The 24,800-nt window shown below is 41.4% G+C and overlaps 1 protein-coding gene across 4 annotated transcripts in view; it reads right to left on the bottom strand.

The window, feature by feature from the left end:
* Nucleotides 1-24,800, bottom strand: part of htr2cl1 (5-hydroxytryptamine (serotonin) receptor 2C, G protein-coupled-like 1) — a 221,281-nt gene that overhangs the window by 82,827 nt on the left and 113,654 nt on the right. The window contains exon 1 of one of the 4 annotated variants that reach the window (XM_085264549.1): nt 16,523-16,598. The exons of the other annotated variants lie outside the window; for them this stretch is intronic. The gene's annotated coding sequence lies outside the window, so the exon portion shown is untranslated. Of the gene's footprint in view, nt 1-16,522; nt 16,599-24,800 lie in introns of those variants that run through there. 4 annotated transcript variants of the gene reach the window in all.

Raw genomic sequence — 24,800 nt, 5'->3', positions numbered from 1 at the left:
AGAATAACACACAGAGAGGAGAGGCTGACATGACTAGTCTTTCCTCAAGAAAGGCTGTCAAGGTGCTCTTTGCCCTTGAGTAGGCAGTGACACACTCCTCCATCTCTCGCGCTGCCTCTTCCTCTCAGTCTATCCATCTCTCCCCATGCCTCCCAGTAAATTTTAAGTGGAGGAGAAAAACTGAAAAGCAGACATTTGAAGGAGGGAGGAAAGAGAGGGACGTGTCCTCATCTCTCTGTTGCTCTAGATATTTATATCTCCACACCCCCACTCACTCTTTTTCTTTATCCTTTGATCCTTTGCCACTCCACTTTTACCTTATATAGAGCATGCTGAAGGAGAACAAAAGTGCTCCTCGGCTCTTTAAAGCTTAAACCCAGGTCACATTTTGAAGCACGTTTGTTTACTTCTCGTTGTCGTACTCTTACACATTCACTACACGAGTGTAGCCATAAAAGGGGCGTGCTTTGCCAATTTCCATGCCACATCTTGGCCTTCAGGAAGTGAATTTTTTCACATAAATATTTGTAAGCTTTACAGAGAATAGCTTGAAAGTGAAAATACCCACCCAGTAGCAGTTATAGCAGAGGAGACTGGGCAGACTGCTTCGAGCGGAGAGGAAAGCAAAAGTTAACTTAAATGATCAACTGTTGCAATCAAAATATTTAAGAAGAAGAACCTACAACACATCGTCCTCGTTTGGTCCTCTGAGGCTGTAGCAGCAGAACACCAGGTGGCACTGCTGTTCCTAAAAAAAAAAAACAGGAAACTGAGGCAACTATTTCCATGTGTTAGGGTACCTGGGTTGTTGACCCAGTGGTTTCAGTTTTGTACCTTTTTATTTGTGTTCTTATCTTGGTTTTGGTTTTGCATTTCTAATTTTTCCCCAGTTCTTCTTGATGTTTGATTATGTAGTTCTCAGGTTTGGGTTTCCATACTCCCTCTATTCTGTGTCCAGTCAGTGTCTGTGTCTGCCCTGTTCCCACGTCTTTGTTACAGTGCCTGCTTGTTAGTCTGTGTCTATAAGTTCAGTCTGTTTCCTGTTTTATTTTGAAGGTCCACGTCTTATGTTAATGTATCTGGTTTTGCTTCCCCTGTCTCGTTAGGCCTGATTTGCCCCAGCTGTGTTTCCCTCCTGTTACCCATTCCCTGATTGATCCCTCTGTGTATTTAAGCCCTGTGTTTCTCTGTGTCTGTGCCATGATCTACCTGCTACTTGCTCTGTGGTCTGTCTGTGTAAGTTTATTTGCAAGTTTGTTACCAAGTTTGTTACCGTTTGCTTTTAGCAATAAATCTGAGTTTGAGTTACTTTCCGCCTCTGAGTGTTTGCACAGTGGGTCCTCCTACTACCACTCCTGCCTGCACACAGCCTTCACGTGACGCCATGGAGTCACCAAACTTGGATAATGGAAGACTGGAAAATGTTGACTACTCTGATGAGTACACGAGTTGAACCGGGGTTCTTTTGCTTATTAAGGAAAGTGTAAACCACTACACTATCACAGATAAAGATGATAATTTAATCTTGGAGTTTGAGTTTTCCTGATATATGAAATCCATGAATAAAGTAATGGAATAACAGATCACAGGTTTGGAACCACGAGGTTTGACGATTCCCTAAATTGAACAAACAGCAATAATCGCTGTTATAACTCTTAATATCTGTGCTTTGTTACTGCTGCTGCGACAGTAAAAAGTTGTGCTACTAAGATTGACTTTTGACAAAACAAACACGGCCATCCGATTAGCTTCACATGTCAGAGTCTGTGCTGACCACCTGAGTTTTAATGATGCAAAGACCTAACACAATAACATGAAAGGAATATGCAATACAAAACCACAAATAAATTTTAAGAAACAAGATATTGCTTTCATTCTTTAAACAAAATATAAAGGTGGCGGTATGGGCATCTTACTATGGTGATGATAGCCTATGTATGTAGGACATTCAGAACAATGACCTTTGTGTTCATTCGCTGTGTGCAGATCTTATGTACTCAGTACTCCAGTCCAGTCCAACAAATCACCAGTTTGTACTATGTTTGTATTGTTATTGACGATGATCGGCTTCAGCCAGTGTTGCACTGAATCACGTACGGTACATCACTGAGGCTTTTATCTGCAAGTGCGGAAGGACACGCTATTTTGTACAAGGACTTTCTGTTCTGAAGGAGGATTTGAAAGATTTACGACTGCACACAGACACACAGGTACAGTATATCCAACCACATTGGTGTGGAGGTCAGGTCTCTGCTGATGGATGCTGACATTAATAGGTGAGGGGAATGGCAATACCTGAAAATGCTCACATTTAACCTCCATTTAGCCTTAACACCATCACGTACTTCTTTTGTCTCATTTTTTCCTGCTGAATTTTACCCATTTAGCTTCCTCCCAAGTGCTTATAATGTTTTTCTTAGTCAATTCAATATTCTACTGCTATCATTATTTGTTAATGTGGCATTTGTTACGATTATTCTTCTCAGTACGTGTATCTGTTTGCCTTTTTTACACTAGCTTCCTCAACACACATTGTCTCCTTTCCCTTCTTTCTTTTTCTGCATTTCTGCCTTTTTCCACTTTCGTTGTATTATTGTACTAAGTATGAATATGCAATGACAATAAAGAGTTATCTTATCTTATCTTTATGCCTCATTTCAGTTGCCACCTTTCTTTTGACCCCTTTAAGCATGGCATTCAACCAACACAATTCCTGTTCAAGCAAACATTTCTAATTTTGTGAAGAGTCTGGGTCAGCTTAACGTTTTGTATTCAGGTGTAACGTCATGAACCATTTCTTACCTTTTCTGCACCACTGATGGTAAAAACGTGTCTAAGTAAACTAAACAGTTGAAGTATAATAATGAAGTAATAAATGCAGCAAACTAGAAGCAACTATTGCTGTCAGCGTTAATCTCATCAAATTGTCTTGAAAATGACGTTAACACCATAACCGCATTAACCTCCGTCAGCGAGTTAACGCGGATCGCCCCGTGTGAGGGCTGCACTGCGTCAACGCGTTTAGCTCCTAAATGTTTGAACCAAAACAAAAATGCATCATTCACTGTTTCCTCAGTCAAAAATCTCAATGTGATTGTATCCAAACCCATGCAATTTTTTAAAGCCATAAGGAATAGCCTACGAAAGTTGCTTCTTTCTATGTAATGACTCCTTGTGACTAGGAAAAATCCGTAGTTCGAGACTGAGTGCAAACACTTATAATGACCAGCTGATCGCCCATAGCTTGAGTGTGCAACAACCTGAACATGTAGCACACCCCTTTTGATCACAAGGTGATTGCACAACCATCAAAAAAGGGTTGTTTGATTGCTTGATTGTAGGGTCTTTACCTTACAATATGAAGTGCCTTGAGGAGTCTGTTGTGATTTGGTGCTATATAAATAAAACTGAATTCAATTGACTATTTCATAAACATGCTACAATGTACGTAAATCTAATTTTGCCCTACACCGGAATTCCGATACAGTGCCAGAGGACTTTAAGCCTGGAAGCTCCTGAAATGGCAAATGACTGCCTGTCAGTCTTCAATTTAGTCCAGACTAAAATCTAAAGTCTAATATAATAATTAAGCCAAGCGATGGATGACAGTGAATCCTAATGACTCAGGTGATTCCCGGAATTGTTCTCTTTCGGTTTGTAATGAACAAGTATTACCTCAGCTGCCACCAGAGGTCAATGAAAACCACGTTCCCCTCAGGATGACTTGTAATGGTACTGGTGGTCCCTTAAAAGGGAACACAACTCACTTTACATATCAAAGTCTTGGGGAGCATTACTGCTTAATGTGAACAGTTGTATAAATCCTTCTGTGGGTTCAGGGCTCCATGAAGTCTAATCCAGTGTCAGTAGGGATAAAGACTGGGAAAAAAGAAAATTAAAAAGAAAAAGTTACCAGAAATCTGCAGCCTGATTCTCATCTATCCTTTAGGCTCGGAGCTTTATTAGCTGACACTTGCTTAATGCAACCACACAGATGTCTGTGATTTCGAAATGGGAATGAAAGGTTGGTGGTTCTGGCTCCTTTAGTCCAAAGGCTCAAGTGTTCTTGGGGAAGATACTGGACCTCAAATTGCCTCTAACTGATGTGTGTGGTAGATAATGCATGTTGAGGTCAACAGCTTTTTCTTTTGTGGTCCTAAATTGATGCACCATGTTCAGTTCAGCAGCATGCATCAAGAGTCAGAATGATCATAAATGCTTGGCTCACTACTCCACTTTATACTCCACTCCTTTCAGTGTTCAACACGTTCAATACTAATTAGCAAATGTTAGAAGTACTAAACTCAGAGAGTGTACATGGTAAATAGTTCCTGCTAAACATCAATCTTTTAGAATTTTTATTAGCTATGTTAGCATCTGGGCATTAGCATTTACCTCAAAGCACCACTTTGCCTAATTACAGCCTCGCAGATGGCCGCCTCTTTCCTTGTGTTCCTGCATTCTGTCATCTCATCCTTTTCCCACAGTTTCGTCCTGTTGCATTCATGTGCCTCTCCTATTCCGTCCGTCTGATGCTATACTGGACTCTTTCCTCCATCTGGCTATACCACTTCTTGCTCCCTACAATTCATCAGCCCATCCCTCCCAGCACTCTTCTTCTTCTGTATATCCATCACTCCTTCCTCCATCCCCTTATCTAATTGGTCTCCTGGAGGTCTTTAAGCAGTAAGACCCTCCAGTCTTCTCTCAGTGCCCTTGACTGTAGACCTAAAGTCCTCTTGCAGCTTCGACCCGCACTAATAAGGAAAGATGACTAACACTGCCGATGGGCCTTTATAGTTGAATGTTATTAAAGCTGATTAAATTTCTAATAGACAATTAATTCTGCCCCTCAAAGTTACATATTTAATCATTTTAAATGAAAATAATCACTTCATGCATTTAAAGAGCCTGGCTGTAACTTTTACATTCTTTATTATGCCGAAACGAAGATTATTCAAATCTGTCTCCACCGAGACCTCCACTATTTGCCTGCAGCGGACTCTGTTCAAACACTGTAAAATACACCACACTACACAATAGACAACTGTAAATTGAAGTCATTCAACCATACCCAATTGAACCAGGAACCAGTTCTGAAGGAAAAAGACCAAATTGTCCAGGGTTGCATTGGGCTGATGTATGAGTCGGCATGTATTGCCTTCTATAGGGAAGAAATGTGATGGTAAAGGATTACATTATAAATTTAAAAAGCCTTGTCCACCAGCTCATGCAAATTAGCTCCAGCCTGCAAGTTGAGGGGATTAGTTCTTGAGAGGTTGTTATGTATAAGCTGAGTTTTCCACAAGGTGGAAATGATCAACCATGGTTTGTACTGCTTATCTTCATCATGCCAAGACCTATGAGACTGCTAGTGGGCTTAAAAACCCAAATTTCATCAAGATGTAGGGCTTTAAACCTGTCCAATATGCGTGTAAACACAGCCTGATTCATTCTGTTCAGTCAAGACAATGTGAAATAGACAATATAAGAAAGACAAGGTTTTACACACACAATGAAGAAAACTACACAGATACAGACAAACATAATTAAAGCAGTGGACACACATGCACACACAGGTGGAAATCAGATCGCATGCTGCAATCAGCAGTGATGGAAAGTCAGGGAGTAGAAAGGAGATGGCACAAAGAGGCAGAAATGAAAGACGGAGATGACTCAGAAGGGGAGAAAATGGGAGGAGAGCAGTAAACAATGTTATTTGGAGCCACCTGAAAGAGGCAAAGGAGCAGCCAGAAAATGTTTCCTTTTCAAAGATATTTGGTCTGCCTGTCGGTTTCTGCAATGCCAACATAAGCTATGTTTAATACAGTTATACACGGTATAGAAGAAATTTTATGTCAACAATTTTGATCCAAAACTCCGGCTTCCTTTTTCAAGTAAATTTTTTTTTTTTTTTGATGGAACAGCAATTTACTCTGTAGTATATTAGTTTAGGCAATACACAAGACCATCAGTGAAGTACTGACCACTCTGAAACTCTGAGTTTTGTACTATAAACTGACATCTTCTCTGTTTTCACCATAGCAAAATCATGTGAACATGCCTTAATGTTCCAATGGTTGAATCGGAGAAATAAATAATTGCTTGTTAAAGCCTTTCCAAGAGAGAGGGACTTGATAGAGTTGATGCTCTTTACTTAATGCTTTGGCCTCCAGTGCTGTGTGCAAACAGGGTATTGATGGCGAAAGACAAAGACAAGAGGAAAGGGGGAAGGCATGTTATGAGGCAGTGAGAGAGTAGGAAAGGCAGGAGGGTGGAGGTGAGGCCAAGGACTTTAAAAATCCTAAAAAGGCTGATATGACAGAGAGAAGGAAGGTCTACATGGGATTATTGTTGGTTATGACCAGTGATTAGAAATGATTCCATCACAGGAAGAGCTCAGATTGAGCAGTTTGGAGACAAAGTCAGAGAGAGAAGGCTTAGGGGGAATACCTTCCTCTGCACACGTCCAAAAACATCTAAGCCCTGTACAAATATGGAGCCGCCAGGCAGGAGGAGAAGAGGAAGACCACAGAGGAGGCTCATGGATGTAGTGAAGGAGGATGTGCAGAGAGACAGGGTGACATGGAGGCAGTGAAGAGAGAAGACGTCAGCTATAGCATCCTGGCATTTATAAGCTACCTAGGGTAAATGCACTACTAAGATTAGACAACATTTTCCAAATGATCCAATTAAATTGATCACTGATCAATTTTCCTTTGCTGTATTTTCACATTTTCATGCCCTTCATTGTCTCACTCGCACTGGTTGCTTTGGCTCTCAGGCTTGCGGCGTCTCATCACTGTCTGCCTGCGTTTTGTCCGATTCAATTTAATTGACCTTCATCGGCATGCAGCACACAAGAAGATGCAACCAACAAAGCGTGGCGTGGGCAACACAAATACTAATAGCAAATCCAAATTGGGACCGATCCGCCGATGCTTCTGCGTGTCTCTTAATTTACGGATAGAAGATGCAGACTGTGCAAACAGGAAAACATAAGGATGAAGGCTTAGATTTGGATTCACACGCCAGGGAACACAACAACACACAAGCGCACAGACAAGGGAAGGGGGTAATGCACCATGAAATGAAATACCCAGCAGGGTTTTGGTGAAGACCTTTTAATCACCTGAGGAAGTGTGTATATGTGTGTATTTACTGCTGGAACATCAGTGTGAGACAACATGCTTTCTCTGCTTTAGATAGGTGTGGCGTGGGTTTGACTGCTTACACTGCTCCCTCTATGTTTGCGAGATGCATTTAAGCTCTGTCAAGACCACAGTTGAGAAAAAAGGAATTTCAGGTTTACAAAAGCGCCTCCTTTTTCAAGTTTCTTTTATTTAGGATATTCAGAAGGCTTAATCCCTTATTCCCTATACAGGGGATAATTTGGGATTAAGAGAGCTCTGACTATTTATTATACTATAATGCAGGACAAGATGCAATGAGGCAAATAACAGGAAAACAGGGCAAAAAAGTCTTCCCTTATTACAGTTTCTAATTCTAGTCAAAAGTCTCTGAAAAGATTAGTCTTGACATGTCATTTTTAAGGTACCCTGACTGTTTAAATGGTGAAAATGAGAATTAGATTGCTATTGAAAGAGGGGACAGCTCCTCAAATACACATGATCAATGTTGTCATCTTCACAAAAGATGGCAAATGGGGACAAAAAACAAGGGGGAGAAAGAAGAAGGAAAGGAGAGAGAGGGCGACAGTGATTAAAGGGTGGAGGTAAATCAATTATGGCAGTTTTTTTAATGTAGAGAAAAGCCACAGTGATCCATCAGCAGCAGGATGGCTGTGATGGATCACTGTGGCTTTTCTCTACATTATTCACTCTCAACATGACACAAAAACACACCAATAGTATTATTTGACTGGATACTGGGATGAAGATAATTGTCACAATATTGTCATGCCTAATAACTGTTTATCTATTTTATTGTTTACTTGTTATTTTGTGGCTTTTTAAAACCGTAGCTTCTTATTGCTAACAAATGTTCACCTTTCAATCAATTTTTGTCTTAATTTATCAGGTTTTACATGCAAAAGATACTATGTTCCATGTAAAGAGTGTGGGTTGGTGGTCCACACGTGCTACACAGAGCTTTGATGACCACCATCTACATGGTGTAGCGGCATACTGTTGTTTGTATCGGCTTAATTCCTTAATACAGCGGTCCCCAATCCCCGGGCCATGGACGGGTACCGGTCCATGAGTCATTTGGTATCAGGCCGCGAGAGTTGGGGCTCGGGTGTGAAATTGATGGTTTTCAGGGTTTTTTAGCATTATTTTTATATCATTTTTATCATTAACTCAGTTTCCCTGTTTTTTTCCCCTGTGTATCTTCTTTTTTTTTGGTATCAGTACTAGTTTTATTTTGTTGTATTTATCTGCAGCACCTTAAAGGCCGGTCCATGAAAATATTGTCGGACATAAACCGGTCCGTGGCGATAAAATGGTTAAGGACCGCTGCTTTAATAGACATGATGGAAGCATCAGAAGGCGATAGCTGTGACTGCAAAACAACTTCCAGTCCTACAGAAGTGTAGGGCAAAAACAGCTTTCTGATTGAACTCTGCAAACGCTTTCCTGATGAGTATGTGGGCTCAGTCGTTCACTTCGTCCATTTCGTAACATCTTGGTCATTCTACATTTTTGAAAGGAGAATTATCACTGTTGTGCTCGTTGGCTTGTGATTTGTGCTCGTCACGTTAGCAGCCAATGAGAAAACCCTTTTGCAGTCACAATTTTTGAAACGAACACAGCTGAAAACACTTTGAAATGCAGCCAATGTCCATATAAACACTCCGAAATTGTTCAAGACCACTTGAAAATTACCAGAAAGCCTGACTCCTTGGGAGCAAAATATAAAGAAACTCTATGAGAAAGCATCGCTGTATATCCCAGTACCCCCATCTGAGGCCATCTAATAAATTGGTCTGTAAAGACCCTTAATTTGGATGTGCAGTGCTCTTAGTATGATTAATTGTAGAGTTTGATCATGATGAAATCAGCCTCTGCTGAGTAGCTTGTATTCACATAGAAATGCAAACTCTAAATGCTAAACAGTGTTCTATATCTGGGTTTCCCTCTAGGGAAGTACTGCTGTTGTATTTCAGGTTCTTTCATTCCACCTTAAACAGCCACTTTTGCTGTTTATTAGAGGCTGAAAACAAAGGAAGCACATTTGACCACAGGACATAAGCAAGCTGATCACATCTAACAGAATATGTATCAGTGACTCTCCCTCTCTCTCTCTCTCTCTCTTTCACACACACACAGATAATTTGCAAGAGAGCGTGCACAGATAAAGTCCAGCAAACATTATTATAGAATGCAAACGATTCGGGCCGGCAAATATAAACAGCACAAACTGCTCTCTCAAACCCTCATGTGTACACACACACACACACACACACACACACTAGAAGACAGAGCGACTAAGACACAGAGGAGATGGATGGGGTGATGACCAGCATACTGTTCATATCACACGGAGCGCTCACATAGGGACAACTAAGTAATAAAAATGTTCATTACAGAGCAGTTTTCTGCAGCATCCATTAGCGCTGATGAGGGTCATCCTCTCTGTCAAACAACTGATGCATTCTCTCCCCTTTTTCTGCCCTCATCTTTCTTTCTGTCCATCAACGCCTTCAATTCTTCTCAGGCTCATAACTTTAGCTGTTTGCTCAGACTGAATGAGCAAATAAGATGGAAGCATGGAAGCAAAAAGTAAGAGATGAATGAATCCGAACTAAATCGTTTTTTGCAAAAATGAAGGCAAAATTTTCAATTTATGTGAGACAGTTTAGTAAGATATGGTCCCCGTGGAGACATCTGAATAGTCTTTCAGATATACAGGGGGGCACTGTACAATGACACTGGCGCCCGGTGGCGCCAGTGTCCGGCAGCTTCGCCTCTGTCAGTGCGCCCCAGGGTGGCTGTGGCTACAATGTAGCTGCCATCACCAGTGTGTGAATGTGTGTGTGAATGGGTGGATGACTGGATGTGTAAAGCGCTTTGGGGTCCTTAGGGACTAGTAAAGCGCTATACAAATACAGGCCATTTACCATTTACAATGGCGGGAATTTTTTTGTCCCATCCATCAATTTTTCAAATAATCCAACCACTAAAACATACATTTCCTGTGTTTAAGTTACGCCTCTGTCTCGTGACAAAATGTAAATACACACACAAATAAGAATTAGCTCTTGAGAAACCTCCAGAAATATAATTTTAAAATTTTCCCAACATCTTGATAATCAAATTGCTTGTCAAATAAAGGAATAAAAATAAGCTATAAATGAAACGTGTTTTAATTTTGCTGATGCACGTCTCTCTGCAGTATATTAATGAGTAACCTCGTATTGTGGATGGATTATCTCAGTTGTTCTCCTGGCTGAAGTTTGGTCCAGTTACAGCATCCTGCCATGCGATTGCATTCGTCCCTAACCATCGGGAACCCTCACGTTAACTTTTATCGAGTGGAAAAAAGTTAGCGTTCATCCTCCAGCTTCAATGTTTATTATGCTAAGTTAGCATAACTGTTTGTTAACGTAGCTGTGTTGCTAGCGATCACGTAGCACAGCATTATATACCATCTAGTCCAACTTCAGTAACCCTGAAACGTCACTACTGTTTAGTTTTCTGTCTTCATTTATGTTGGGAGTGATAGCATAGCTGTACAATTACATTTTTTCAGAAATCTCTCAGTCAGAACATGGCATATGATGTTTAGGTGGAAACTAGCGAGCTAACTTCCTGCTAACTTGTAACTCCGTTAAATTTAATAAATTCTGTTTTCAACCAGAATTCATATATATGGCGCACTGTGGATTTTTGAGAAAATTAAAGGATTTTAAGTGTGCCTTATAGTCCAAAAAATAGGGTATAAAATATAGTATAAAAATAGGGTACTAAAATTGTGTCCCTCAGCATACATCCATACTCTTGTGTTTTTCTCAGAAGAAATGAACGATGCCTCAAAGATCTGAAAAAAAAAAAAAAAGATTCTGTTTTGGTTTCATTGCTCACTAACGTCTTGAACGTAGGCCTTTTATTGTGTAATAAGTTTAAAGAACATGCCATATAATTCATATATTTCTCTTCACATGATACACACAGTCAATCACACATAATATGAATTCAAGATAATGTAATTAGCACAAAGACTTCCACCTGACAGCTCTGCTTTTGTCAGATATTAAGTTGGGTGTGCTATATAAGTTGCGTTACAATGGCTGCACATCTGCAAGCCTCTTTGCAACCCACCTAAACCAATGTAATGTGGTGGCAGATTTCTTTTCTCATGTATTAATCACATATTTAATCATATCACATTAGTTATAGTAATATTACTTTCTCACTTTACTATAGTAAGAGCACTCCTGCCACTACTTTACATGCATGTGGAAAGTTAACACAGTGAGGCCATTGAAATGGGAGACGTTAAACAGATAGTGAGGCTCCTTCTGCTTATCAGGGATGTAAATCCTCATGCTGGGCAGACACTGTGCGATTTTTTCAGTCGCGCGATTCAGCTCCTGCTCAAACTGTACGATTGACTCGCAGGGGTTAGAAGTTCATAGGTCACGATGCAGGGTCTCACACTATACGGCCCGATGCTCTGCTGCGACCAGAGTGTTCACACTGTGCGTCCATAAAATGAAGGTTATAACAGAAATTCTGTCGCTCGCTCTCCCTCTCTGTCTTTCACTCACACAGACACGCACACCACCACCATCAACTTTGCTAAATTGCTAATGAAAAACATTGATCAGGCAGCTGTGATTGAGCAGCAGTGTAGATCCAACTATTTTCAAGGTTGTTGTGTCGTGATAATTTTGTGAGGCCACATCGAAAAGGCTCGGATGAGCTTTCCAAAGTTCTACAAGTTGTGCCTCCATCGCTTGTGGATAGTGCACACGCTGCACTGCCGTGCTGCGCCGTCTTTTTCGCTGACATTTGTGTTTGCGCGTGCGCAGTGTGACAAACTGCGGTGACACCCTCACGACAGTCGCGAGGATTTCAAACAGGTTTGAAATCCTCGCGACCAATCGATTGATGATCGGGAGTTCGTCGTGAGGTGTTAATCGCGTCTCGTTACCCCACGTATACTACACGATGCACGACGCACCTTGAAGGCCAAAATCGGGCCGATCGCCTAAACGGTCACACGACTCAAAAATCGGCTCAAAATGGGGCAAAAATTGCACAGTGTAAGCACAGCATTAGGTGATGGCTAAGCAGAAAACAAGGTCATAATTCTCTCTGTGAGGGAGGAGGTACAGGGAGTGCAGAATTATTAGGCAAGTTGTATTTTTGAGGAATAATTTTATTATTGAACAACAACCATGTTCTCAATGAACCCAAAAAACTTATTAATATCAAAGCTGAATGTTTTTGGAAGTAGTTTTTAGTTTGTTTTTAGTTTTAGCTATTTTAGGGGGATATCTGTGTGTGCAGATGACTATTACTGTGCATAATTATTAGGCAACTTAACAAAAAACAAATATATACCCATTTCAATCATTTATTTTTACCTGTGAAACCAATATAACATCTCCACATTCACAAATATACATTCAAAAACAAAACAAAAACAAATCAGCGACCAATATAGCCACCTTTCTTTGCAAGGACACTCAAAAGCCTGCCATCCATGGATTCTGTCAGTGTTTTGATCTGTTCACCACCAACATTGCGTGCAGCAGCAACCACAGCCTCCCAGACACTGTTCAGAGAGGTGTACTGTTTTCCCTCCTTGTAAATCTCACATTTGATGATGGACCACAGGTTCTCAATGGGGTTCAGATCAGGTGAACAAGGTGGCCATGTCATTAGTTTTTCTTCTTTTATACCCTTTCTTGCCAGCCACACTGTGGAGTACTTGGACGCGTGTGATGGAGCATTGTCCTGCATGAAAACCATGTTTTTCTTGAAGGATGCAGACTTCTTCCTGTACCACTGCTTGAAGAAGGTGTCTTCCAGAAACTGGCAGTAGGACTGGGAGTTGAGCTTGACTCCATCCTCAACCCGAAAAGGTCCCACAAGCTCATCTTTGATGATACCAGCCCAAACCAGTACTCCACCTCCACCTTGCTGGCGTCTGTGTCGGACTGGAGCTCTCTGCCCTTTACCAATCCAGCCACGGGCCCATCCATCTGGCCCATCAAGACTCACTCTCATTTCATCAGTCCATAAAACCTTAGAAAAACCAGTCTTGAGATATTTCTTGGCCCAGTCTTGACGTTTCAGCTTGTGTGTCTTGTTCAGTGGTGGTCGTCTTTCAGCCTTTCTTACCTTGGCCATGTCTCTGAGTATTGCACACCTTGTGCTTTTGGGCACTCCAGTGATGTTGCAGCTCTGAAATATGGCCAAACTGGTGGCAAGTGGCATCTTGGCAGCTGCACGCTTGACTTTTCTCAGTTCATGGGCAGTTATTTTGCGCCTTGGTTTTTCCACACGCTTCTTGCGACCCTGTTGACTATTTTGAATGAAACGCTTGATTGTTCGATGATCACGCTTCAGAAGCTTTGCAATTTTGAGACTGCTGCATCCCTCTGCAAGATATCTCACTATTTTTGACTTTTCTGAGCCTGTCAAGTCCTTCTTTTGACCCATTTTGCCAAAGGAAAGGACGTTGCCTAATAATTATGCACACCTGATATAGGGTGTTGATGTCATTAGACCACACCCCTTCTCATTACAGAGATGCACATCACCTAATATGCTTAATTGGTAGTAGGCTTTCGAGCCTATACAGCTTGGAGTAAGACAACATGCATGAAGAGGATGATGTGGACAAAACACTCATTTGCCTAATAATTCTGCACTCCCTGTATAGCCCCCCCCCCCCGTGAGAGGGGCCAACATGTAAGAGTTTGAGGAATGTTCTTTGTCTGTGTGTCTGTATATAAGATGTAAGGGCGGTGGCCACAATTCAGAGATGGTCCTGGTGTTTCACTGGGATGCTCTCTCCACATTGCAATGTGTTTATTAAACCCACTTCAAATCAAGCTCACTGGGTGTGTTGCAGGTTATTGTTAAAATTTCCACAACATTAACTGTTGGCATTAATGCCTGCTCTGTTCTGTGCTGGGGTGATAGATACATACAATAGATTTATGTTACTGCAGATGGAAACAATCTCTTGTGTCTATGGCGGTCATGTTAAGATAAATTTGTTTGGTTGTTAAAAACAAACTGTCCTCCTGTAACATGTTGGAGTTTCATTTGGCTTCTGCCAAATGAAGAGTGTAGCTGCCTGTATTATTCCCAGCACAAAAATGTCCACAGTGCATTCATTTGTGCTGCCAGATTGTAGCAAATGCCCACTGGACACATGAGCGTCTCAGCTGTGACTTAAGGCTAGGACATGCTTCAACCAAATGCAAATTGGCAAACACCTACGAGGGTCACCCAGAGACAGCTACACGGCTGTTTCTTTTGTGTAATTTGTTGTGTAATGCTCTACTTGCATAACTTTGACTGCTTTGTTCATCGTCATTTGGTTGTGGACTTCGGGAGGTCCAGAGAAGGTCCACTGCCAGTTCAGATAGAGGGGGAGGAGGTGGAGGTGGTCAACAAGTACAAGTACCTCGGGCTGTGGGTGGACAATAAACTGGACTGGTCATGCAACACAGAGCACCTGTATAAAAAAGCCCAAAGCCGACTGTACTTCCTCAGGAGGCTGAGGTCTTTTAACATCTGCAGGAAGCTCCTGAGGATGTTTTACCAGTCAGTGGTTGCTGGAGTACTTTTCTATGCTGTGGTGTGCTGGGGGAGCAGCACAGCAAAGAGGGACTCATCCAGGCTGGAGAAACTGATCAGGAGGGCTAGCTCTGTGGTCGGCATGAAGCTGGACACTCTGGTGACAGTGGCAGAGAAAAGGACATTAAAGAAACTGATGGACATTATGGACAATGCTGGGCATCCTCTGCACACGGCCATAAACAACCAGAAGAGTCTGTTCAGTGACAGGTTGCTTCTCCCCAAGACAAGAACTAACAGACTTAAAAACTCCTTTGTCCCACACGCCATCAAACTGTTTAACTCCTCTCTGGAGGGGAGAGGGAGGGGAAACAGGAGGACAAAGGAGGGGGGAACAACTAAGCTGTAGTGCCTCTGCACCTCACTGTACAATACCTTGTGCAATACTTTTTGTAAATAGTCAACAGTGCAATAGACTCAATACTTGAAATGTGCAATTCACTTGTATTTTTATTTTTTATTCCTATTTATTCAATTTATCCCCTTCGTATATTTTATTTATATTTGTCTCTGTATTTATATATGTGTGTGTGTGTGTGTGTGTGTGTGTATATATATAACAGTTCTGTAACTGTAACTTTGGTCGTTGCTGTGCTTTTTTTGGAAGTCGAATTTCCCAGAGGAACCCACCCGAGGGATTAATAAAGTTCTATCTTATCTTATCTTATCTTATCTTATCTTATCTTATTTCAAACCTGCCACTCAAATATGATTCACACATTTCCATGCAGAATTTGGGGTTTAACCAGTAAAACAAGGCTCACTGTGAAATGGTTTTTGTCTTCTTATTGCCTTTCCAGGAGCATAATCCCCCCCTTATGACCAGTTACTTGCAACATCCAGATTGCAGCAGCTTTACAGCCTGGTATGGGGAAGTGCTGAAACAACGTATTTAGCTTTTCACATATCATTTCACACCATGGAGGATGGCCTAACCCTCACCTATACCCAAACCATAGCATTTCCCTGTGTCATTCAATGCACAATATCTGCTGCACTGATTTTCAGTTTTTGGATTGTTCCTTTACCCTGGATCTATTTCTAACCCACGCATACGGATATGTGACTGACCAGCTGCAGAAGTGACAAGCTAACAGTAAACAGCTAATAGCAAACATGTATCTACAGTATTACATGAATCATGATTAAAACACACACTACCTTCCATCTTTTTCTCCCTCACCATGAGCCCTCAGCTTCTTTTAAGTGCAATCCTTGGCACGTTTTGGTTTCTGTTCATTTCTGCAGCTGTTCCCTCACAAACACTTCCATTGTGAGTGAGATTTTCAGTTTGTGTCCTATATTGTGTTTTATTCAGCATCTGTTGTCTTTTGTGTGCTTTTGCAGCCATTTTCTGTTTGCTGGAGTTTTCTTAAGTTAAAATGCAACTTTGAACTCTCAGGGCCACCGTACATGAAATCCATTAAATGTTGACATATTTTGAAAATGTTGCACAGTTAATAGACATTCCATTGTAGAACACACGTACAGATTTTTAGACATCTTTAGATCTCTCACCTTCTCCCATTTGCTAGGTTCCTATTTGTCTTTGTCCTGGCATTTGTTTAAATTTATGTTATCTGCATGCCACAATTTGATGAACTAGGATGGTATCAGCTTTGCTTGAACCCTACACTCTACCTTTTCCCTCTCTCTTGTTTCATCTAAAGGGCACCAGGGCAGAAAAAGAGAGAAAGGCATGCGTGTAGTGGTGAGCGCGACGATACTGGAGCCTTCACCTTCAATTCACATCCTTAGTACTGGTACACAGCACATGCCGCGTAGGTGGCATTTGATGAATCCACTGACGTCTGTAGTTTCATTGTGCTGAATCCTGTCACTGGTCACATTAACAAGGAGGGAGACTGAGAGCATAATGAGAAAAGGGACAGATGAAGACAGAGAAGGAGCAGAAAGCAAAGGCAAAATAACTTTGTGGCCAGACAACAGTGGCTGGCGATTACAGAATGAGCAGAATTACTGCCACTCGGCAATGAACTGGTTGCTTTGAAGACAGGGACCAAGGCCCACTCGCAGTCAGTTGCCATCTTCAAAGCGACTCTGATGTGTCAGGAAGTCAATAAAATGGCCATAAGAGAAAATCAGTCTGCTATCAGTTTGTGACTGATTGGGGTCAAGTTGTCAGTTAGATGCAATTTGTTGCTGCAGGACAGCAATTTAACTGCATATATAGGAATACGACCAGAATACAGCCAGTTGAGATGAGTCCCAACTGCAAAGAGACATATCGCATATCTGTGTTTATAAATTAGGCAGCAAGTATAAGCAAACCAATCCCAGTGTGTGTGAGGGTGTTTTTACACCTATAGCTCACTCTCTCTATGTTTTTAAGCTTGCAGCTTTTCCACGTGATTTGATTTGGTTTCTTTTCTCGCAGAGAAAACTCCAACTGAACCAAAATGCTTCACTACAAACCATGTGAGAATATTCAGTCTGCTTGTTGGCCAGGCTACTTGCTAGCCCGTACAGACTTTTGCACATCTGTAGTACCCTGTTCCATCCCAGAATACAAAGCATACATGGCTAGGGGATGTTTTTAACATCAAAGTACACCTAGTAATTGGATTAAGGTCGGATTATGTTTACAGCATAATTGAATTGTTCTGGAGTTAATTTGAAACGGCACAAATAGAGACCACCTTCTCTGAAGTTTCTCGGTCCACACCTGAGAGCGATTACTGTGTTCACATCTGCACAAATGCATCAAGAGGGAAAACAAACCACAGTTTAATTTAAACGGACTAAACACTGCAGGTGTGAAAACACCCCAAGGATGACTGGAGTCTGTCCTTAGTGTTTGGAGACAGGCTGCCTCACAAAGGGCAACCTTTTGATCAAAACGGTTGAGAGTGTTGACTGGTCAACTTCTGGGCATCCACTATGTTGACACACTACTGGCAATTAGTGTATGACGGCAAAATCACCGCCTTTTTACATAGTCACAAGGAGGTGTGACTGAGCCATCAGAGAGACTTTGTTTAGCATAGTAGCTTTGTTTAGCTCCAAAATGAAAATGCAATTACCCTAAATCATTCGTTCACCACTTTTGTGTAATATATTGCCTTTCCAGTATTTGTAATTTAGGTCTATCACGTCTTACTTAGTTAGGGTTGACCTTCTCCCTGTTGCTGCTCTGATTTCCAATTTCTTTTCTGGTAAATAGATACCTGGAAAATATCTACAGATTTTGCCTGAAGGAAAACTTGGGGGAACAAAAGCAATTGTGGCATTTTACCCTTTAAACCAGGGGTTGGTAACTCCAGGGCTCAAGGGCCGATTTCCTGCAGGTTTTAGATGTATCTTTGATCTAACACAGCTGACTAAATTACCTCCTGAACATATCTTGAAGTTGTCCAGAGGCCTGATAATGAACTAATCATTTGATTCAGGTGTGTTGACCCAGGGTGATGTCTAAAACCTGCAAAACACCGGCCCTTGAGGCCTGGAGTTGCCCACCCTTGCTAAAAATGCTGATGGTTTAGGGTTTAAAGGGTTATTGCTGCATATTTGAAAAAGTGCGGGAGAAACATGTACTGCCAAGAGCTGCGTGACCACCTCGGATGTGCTGTGAGGGAAAAAAGAGGACAACTTTTCCCAACTTAATAATAGAAAAATATCAAGCCTGGAACTCATGTTTTCTCTGCTCATACGGTCTGTGAGCCGATTTAACTCCCCAGTTTTCTCACTAACAGTGCAAGCCCGACACTAACAATGTCATCATAACATGTGTGGAGATTTTTCCAGTCCGAGTACAGAGAAAGACCTCACAGTTCCAATATAAACAGTCACAGAGTGCAGTTTCTGTTTCTGCTCATGGTCCAGTTTGTGTGGATTTGAGAGGGAGTACTATGTGATACAGGATTATGTAAAACTGCCCTACGTTAGTAAGGGTGTGTGTAAAGCTCCTAACCCTAATCTGTAGGTTTACAACAGACTCTGTTATTACCTCTTCCTTCATTACTTTTTTGGCAATCTGTTGACAGGAACCTGCTGCACCACACACTTAGAGAGTCCCATAAAATTACTGGACTGCCCCGATCTGCATGAATTATTCTGAACATGAGTTATTTTAAAGGAATAATCCATTAGCAGGGATGATTAGGTGGCATGGAAATGACTGGATGAACTCCAGTTTTTTTCTTTTCGTTTTTCTATTTTTTTTAAAAACAAGAACAATGCACCGTTGCCTTACAATTAGAAGATGGTGGGTTTAAATCCATCAGCCAACTGTGACCCTTCTGTGTGGAAGGTGTCCGCATGTGTTCTCCGGCTTTCTCCCACAGTCCAAAAACATTGGCCACATGTGTGACTCTGTCTGTGTCTCTGTGTTAGCCCTGCAGCAGACTGAGAGCGTACACCACCTCTCCCCCTATAAAAGCTGGTGCAAAAAATAAATAAATGGCTGTAGGACAATTTTCCTGCTGTGAGGAATGTAATTGAAGTTTAAGGACTATAAGAAAAACAGGAATTAAAGTACTGGCTGTGATTTTTTCAGGTCTATTTTTTGTTTTCAAAGTTGGTCTTTAAATATGAAATTCACTTTGTGTTTTTCTGGATTAATGCTCTGAGTGTTGCATGCTTCCAGCACGTTGATACACACCTTACTCAAGATCCTCGGACTGCCTGATGTTAGCTTTGAACGTGTCCTTAAAGATTGTTTTGGCCCAAAGCACGGCGCTTCGTTTGTGAACTGAAAGAGTAGAGTTCTTTTGAAATCTGAACTTATGTATTCGCAGTGCACAAAAGGCCTTTGATTCTCTTTTGTTTCCAAAATAACAATAGAAAAGTAGTCTAATTACTGGTTACTAAGCATTACCTCCTTACCCTCTTTAATGTCAGCAGAGCAAACAGGGTGACACAGGGAACTGAGGCTACAGTTCACACATGCTCACTAAAGTTTATCTTGATTTCTGCTGCAACATTCAGAGTTTGGTTTAAACAACACCAAAGCAAAAATCCATCCAGGTTTGAATCAACACGGGCTGCTGTTGGTGGGGTAATGGTGTTGGTCAATGCTCCCTCTAATTTTTCACGTGTCTGAGCGAACACACAAACTCCATGAGCGGTCCCTTGGACCACTGTGAGCAACAGCAGGCGTGTGCACTGTGGTCACGCCAGCATCGAATCCATCCAAGTTACATGGTTTATTAAAATAATCAAATTACAGCATTTATGTTAGACTACTATTAATTAACTGCTTTAGCCCACTTACAATGAAAAAAAAAATCTTGTTCATGATCTGTGTAGTACGTTAACACTATTGGAAGTAAAAACAACTTGAACTCCAATTTTGAAAACAAAACTTCCTTTCTTTCTTTTTCTTTTTTAAATAAAGCTCTGACTGGTATTATGAGTATGAGTCTGTGGTCTGGGAGAGAGTCCTGTAACTCTGTCTGCAAAATACAGTAAATAATGACCAATGTTGGGCAATTACTTATAAAGTTACTTCTTCAAAAAAGTTACTGAGTTTTTGCAAACAACAACGTTTTTTGCAGCTGTTTTATCTAAAAATGCAGCCGAGGCGTTTTTTAAATAAACATTTCAAACTATTTACAGAACAATCAGCTGTTCTGCATCAAATCTGATGCCAAACAAATTATTTGTGCCGCTCCAAAAAATAATTTCTGTCCACTATGATATAAAGGAGAACAACAGCCTGATACCTGCAGGCCTGACAGCAGGAGATGTATCACTCCTGTAACACCTGTAACATTCAGCAGTCGCCTCATTGTTCTGACACAAACAACAAAACTATTGACTACACTACACACTAACTACACAAGATTTGCGCTAAATGTCGCAAATCTTTCACATCTCAAAACACCGCCGTCACTCCTAAAACTTCCCCCCGTTCAAAACAACTAAATGCCATGTTTTATCATAACTCTGGTTTTACGTGGCCTATCAACACAATTTAAAAACTCTCAGTCCAATACATCCAATAGAGCATCTTTGGGATGTGGTAGAACTGGAAATTTGGGAGATGTGTAACACAACAGTCAAATGTTTGACCAGAATCTCTGAGGAACCTGTGCCATGAAGAATTAAAAGACAGTCCAACTCTCCAAATCTAGTCCAAATCTATCTATTACCAAAGCAAAGATTATTTTTTAAAGGTTGCTGCAAACTGTATAAAGGTGACATCATAAGAAATAATTCACTGCCAAGAGTTTCTCCTGATCACGGGTTTGTAGAAACTTCATACAAACACAACTTAAAGTTTTTTTATGAATGCACAGCTCCTGTTTATGCTGCTCCTGCCCTCGCTACTTTGTCTGCACAGCAGATTAAGAGCTGAGCGTTTGTGTGGCTGTGCATTTCAGGCTTGTATTCCTGATTTATAGACGGGCTCAACAAACAAATTCTGTACAATCTGAGCACTTAGCAGATAATAAAGTTAACACAGCTGCCACTAAAACCTGCACTGTGCGGTGCTCAGAGGTTGCTGCGATGACTCTACAAGGCACTGTTTCTCCTTGCCTGCGTGCATGTGTTTGCTAGACAGCAACACATCCATGGGGAGAAAAGACATGTTGCCTTATACAGACATACAGACAGTAATGTCAGAAACAAAGTTTTCACAGGACTCTCTGCAGTCCTTTGAAATACTAAGTACATCCTTACTGCTTCTTTGGGAATTAAGAGTATAAGTAGCAGCCAGCCAAGTTATCATCAAGAAGGGTGAGCACCTCTATAAAATCAGAAGTTTTGGCAGTTTTGTGCTGTTGAGCAGTCAGGTGTGAGTTAACACAATGCTACAGTTTTCACAGGAGTGAACTCGAAGGTCAGACTGAGCAATGCTCAGAGAAACTACACAGAACCCAAGAGCTACATCTCAGCCTGTGTGAGCCTCAGCTAGCGAGTTAAATTTCAAAGTTCATGACATTAAAAGCTTCGTTCAGCTGCTCACACGTGGGGTCGCCACAGTGGATGGATCCACACAGAGTGCTGTGAGACAGTATTTGCTCTTTTTCTTATTATTTGCATATTTATCACAGGAGCATGTTCTACATCATGAATCAAATTTCAATATTAGACAAAGACAACCCAAGATAAAACAAAATGCAGTTCTCAAAAGGGAATTAAGGAAACCAGATATCCAAACATAGCCGATCGATGTGAAAAACAATTCCACAGAGAAGAGGTCAAAGTTATCTGACTGCAGTTCTTCTAGCCACGCGTGACTCAACCAATTTTGGTGCAATTACTTCTACACAAAGTGTCTGGTAGGTTTGGATAACTAAAATATGGTTGCAAGTACCTTAAATAACCACAGTAGCTGGCTAACAAGCAGTAAAAATTATTTAATGATCTGATCTTCCATTTTATTATTAGATGAGCGATTATGGTGTGGAAGAACTTGGCTGGCCTGCACAGACTCCTGACCTCAACCCGACAGAATTTGGGATGAATTAGAGCAAAAACTGTGAGCCAGGCCTTCTCGTCCAATGTGCTTCTGGCAGAATGGTCAAAATTCCCATAAACTCACTCCTAACATTCATATGTGTGTGAAGGTAGACGAGGAAAGCCTTTAACTTTATATAAACACACATGAAATCCAGATGTTTAAAAGTTGCTGATGCCTACATTGCTAATTCAAAGGAAAAGCCTACCAAGTAAAAATAGAGAAAAAGAGATTGGATAAGATGGAGTCAGTTCATTTACGCCACATGTGAATCATTAAATAAACATCGGACTGAAGCTCTTTGATCAGCAGCTGTGCCGACTTTGTGCGTCCACGTTGCATCCAAAGTACTGTGCTGTGACTTTTTCATGCTATTCAGTACAGATGAGTCTGGTGTTAGTGTTGCTGAGGAGACTAATAAGAGACATGCCAGCAATGCAAACTACACAATACTCGCAGATGAACAGCATCCAATTTTCCTTCACCAAGAGAAAAAAAGCACACACTCTTGAAAATTGGCTCCCTTGTTGACTGAATTTGGTCGCAACAAGCAATGAAAGCATCACAGAGGATACAGCATATGCTGAAAGTTCATGTTTTGGCCACTTTTCACTTACATTCCCCCAACGCACACCGCAAGGGCTTCACGTTCATATTTAATGAGGGGCAGAGGGTGGATGGGCAGCAGCTTGACAGTCAACAGGGGAGACGCGTTCGATAATTTATGTTAACGACGCGGACACGGGGTGACCCTTCATCCCTCTCGTGACGGGGACCATCTCTTTTCCTTTTTCTTCCTCTTCCCGCTCCCGTTTGAATTTTTCAGAGACCTTGTCCTTTCGCATTATTGCCAAGACTCTAAGGTGAAGAAGAAAGCAGAGTGAGTGGGAGGACCAGAGTGCACAGCTTTGTGTGTAAATGCACAAAAACTGCGAGTGGGTGTCCGTGCGCCCACACGGTGTGTGTGCGTGTGTGTTTGTGTGTAGGCAACCCTCCAGAGACTTTTACTCAGCATTCTGACACAGCCCTTCTCTCTCATACAGGAACATTATTGGAAATGAAACAAAAAGGACACACTTAACACACTCTCTCTCCTCTCATGTGCACTCGCATCCTTCCTGACGCTTTCTTGATGTGGCAGCCTCCATTATAAAAACTACTTAAACCAAGTAGGGCTGACAAAACGCCCGGCAACCCCCCGCCTGGGGAGGAGCGGAAGAGAAGAAGGACTGAAGAGGAGGAGGAAAATTTTTTCGGCCATTTTAATTGCAAAACTTGTTAGGCTTTTTTTCCCTCTGCCGTTAGTGCCTTATTAGCATGTCATTAAAAAGCCAGGCGCTGTTTGATAGACAGCCTGAAGGAGAGCAATTAGTTTGTGGGTATACGTGTGACTGTGGTACTGAGACAGTCAGTACTTCATGTTTACTACGTTTTAAGATTGAGGTAAAAGTGAGTTGAAGGCTGTTTCTAACCTGATCTTCCAGCATCAACTCCAATGCATTGACTTATATGAATCTGCAGTTCTCAGTATTTGCCCACCGGTGAGGAATTTCACCCAAATGCAGGACGCTCACTTATATTTCTACCATTTGACACCGCTGTGGAGAATTCAGATAATGAATAATGGACTTTTTTTCACCTAAAACATTTGCAGAATCTTGGCCGGCAGTCATGGGGACATGCGTCTGCTATCGACATAAAAATTCAAGAGGGTGTGACGAGAGCTAATTTGGATTTGTGCACCCAGAGGGGGTGCGGTGATGGGTTGTCAACTGTGTTCCCCAAAGTTGAAAGGCCCATATACTCTGATTATCTTTCTTTTGGCAGCCTGTCAGGAGAGCTCGCTATGGCTTGGGAGTTGCTAATTAATAAGTGATTGCCCACTTAAAGAAAAACACTTGATTAGAGGGAGGAACGCTTCCTAAACCAGACTCAGCAGCTGTTTTTGGTCTGCAGCCCTGTCAGGGCTGAGCTGACTAATGCCGCATTTCCCTCACTGAAATGATTCGTAATAAGAGCACTTCCTCTGCAGATACATTTTGGATACTTTTTCCTGGTATAGCAACTGCTATACTTTCAAATAATTGAAAGTATAGCAGCAAATAATTGCTGCTATACTTTCTTTACAAGGAATTCAGCCAAGAGGAAAAGGAACATATATTCAGACACTTAGAAGCTGCTTTAAGCATGCATATTAGTAACACATTGGCTCTTTACACTCACCAGTGGTTTTATTAGTTACGCTTTGCTGACTTAGCCTGTGGGGCAAGGGGTGTAGCAGATAGCTGATATCTGAGCAGTTTCTAAAAATACTCAGACCGCCCGTCTGTCACCAACAACCACAACACATTCAAACCACTTACAGTAAATCGCCTTTCTTCCTCATCCTGATGTCTAATTTAATCCTCAGCAGGTTGTCTTGAATTTCTGCCATGTGATTGGTTGATTAGAGTAATAAGTAGGTGAAAAGTTAATGAAATGGCTGATTAATGGCTCTTTTAGAGGCATTGTTGTGCATGACCAATCGCTTCCTGTTAATAGGCTTATAATAAGTGGAAAATGACTCAAAAATTAGCCAATAGGAAAGCCTG

The sequence above is a fragment of the Mchenga conophoros genome, linkage group LG3 (genome assembly GCF_057382185.1).
Source record: "Mchenga conophoros isolate Kocher_MC1m ecotype Shallow Benthic linkage group LG3, M_conophoros_male_GT1.1, whole genome shotgun sequence".
In the NCBI taxonomy this organism is placed as follows: Eukaryota; Metazoa; Chordata; class Actinopteri; order Cichliformes; family Cichlidae; genus Mchenga; species Mchenga conophoros.
Note: the sequence above shows the minus strand (reverse complement) of the source record. Positions and strands in the feature narration are given on the sequence as shown.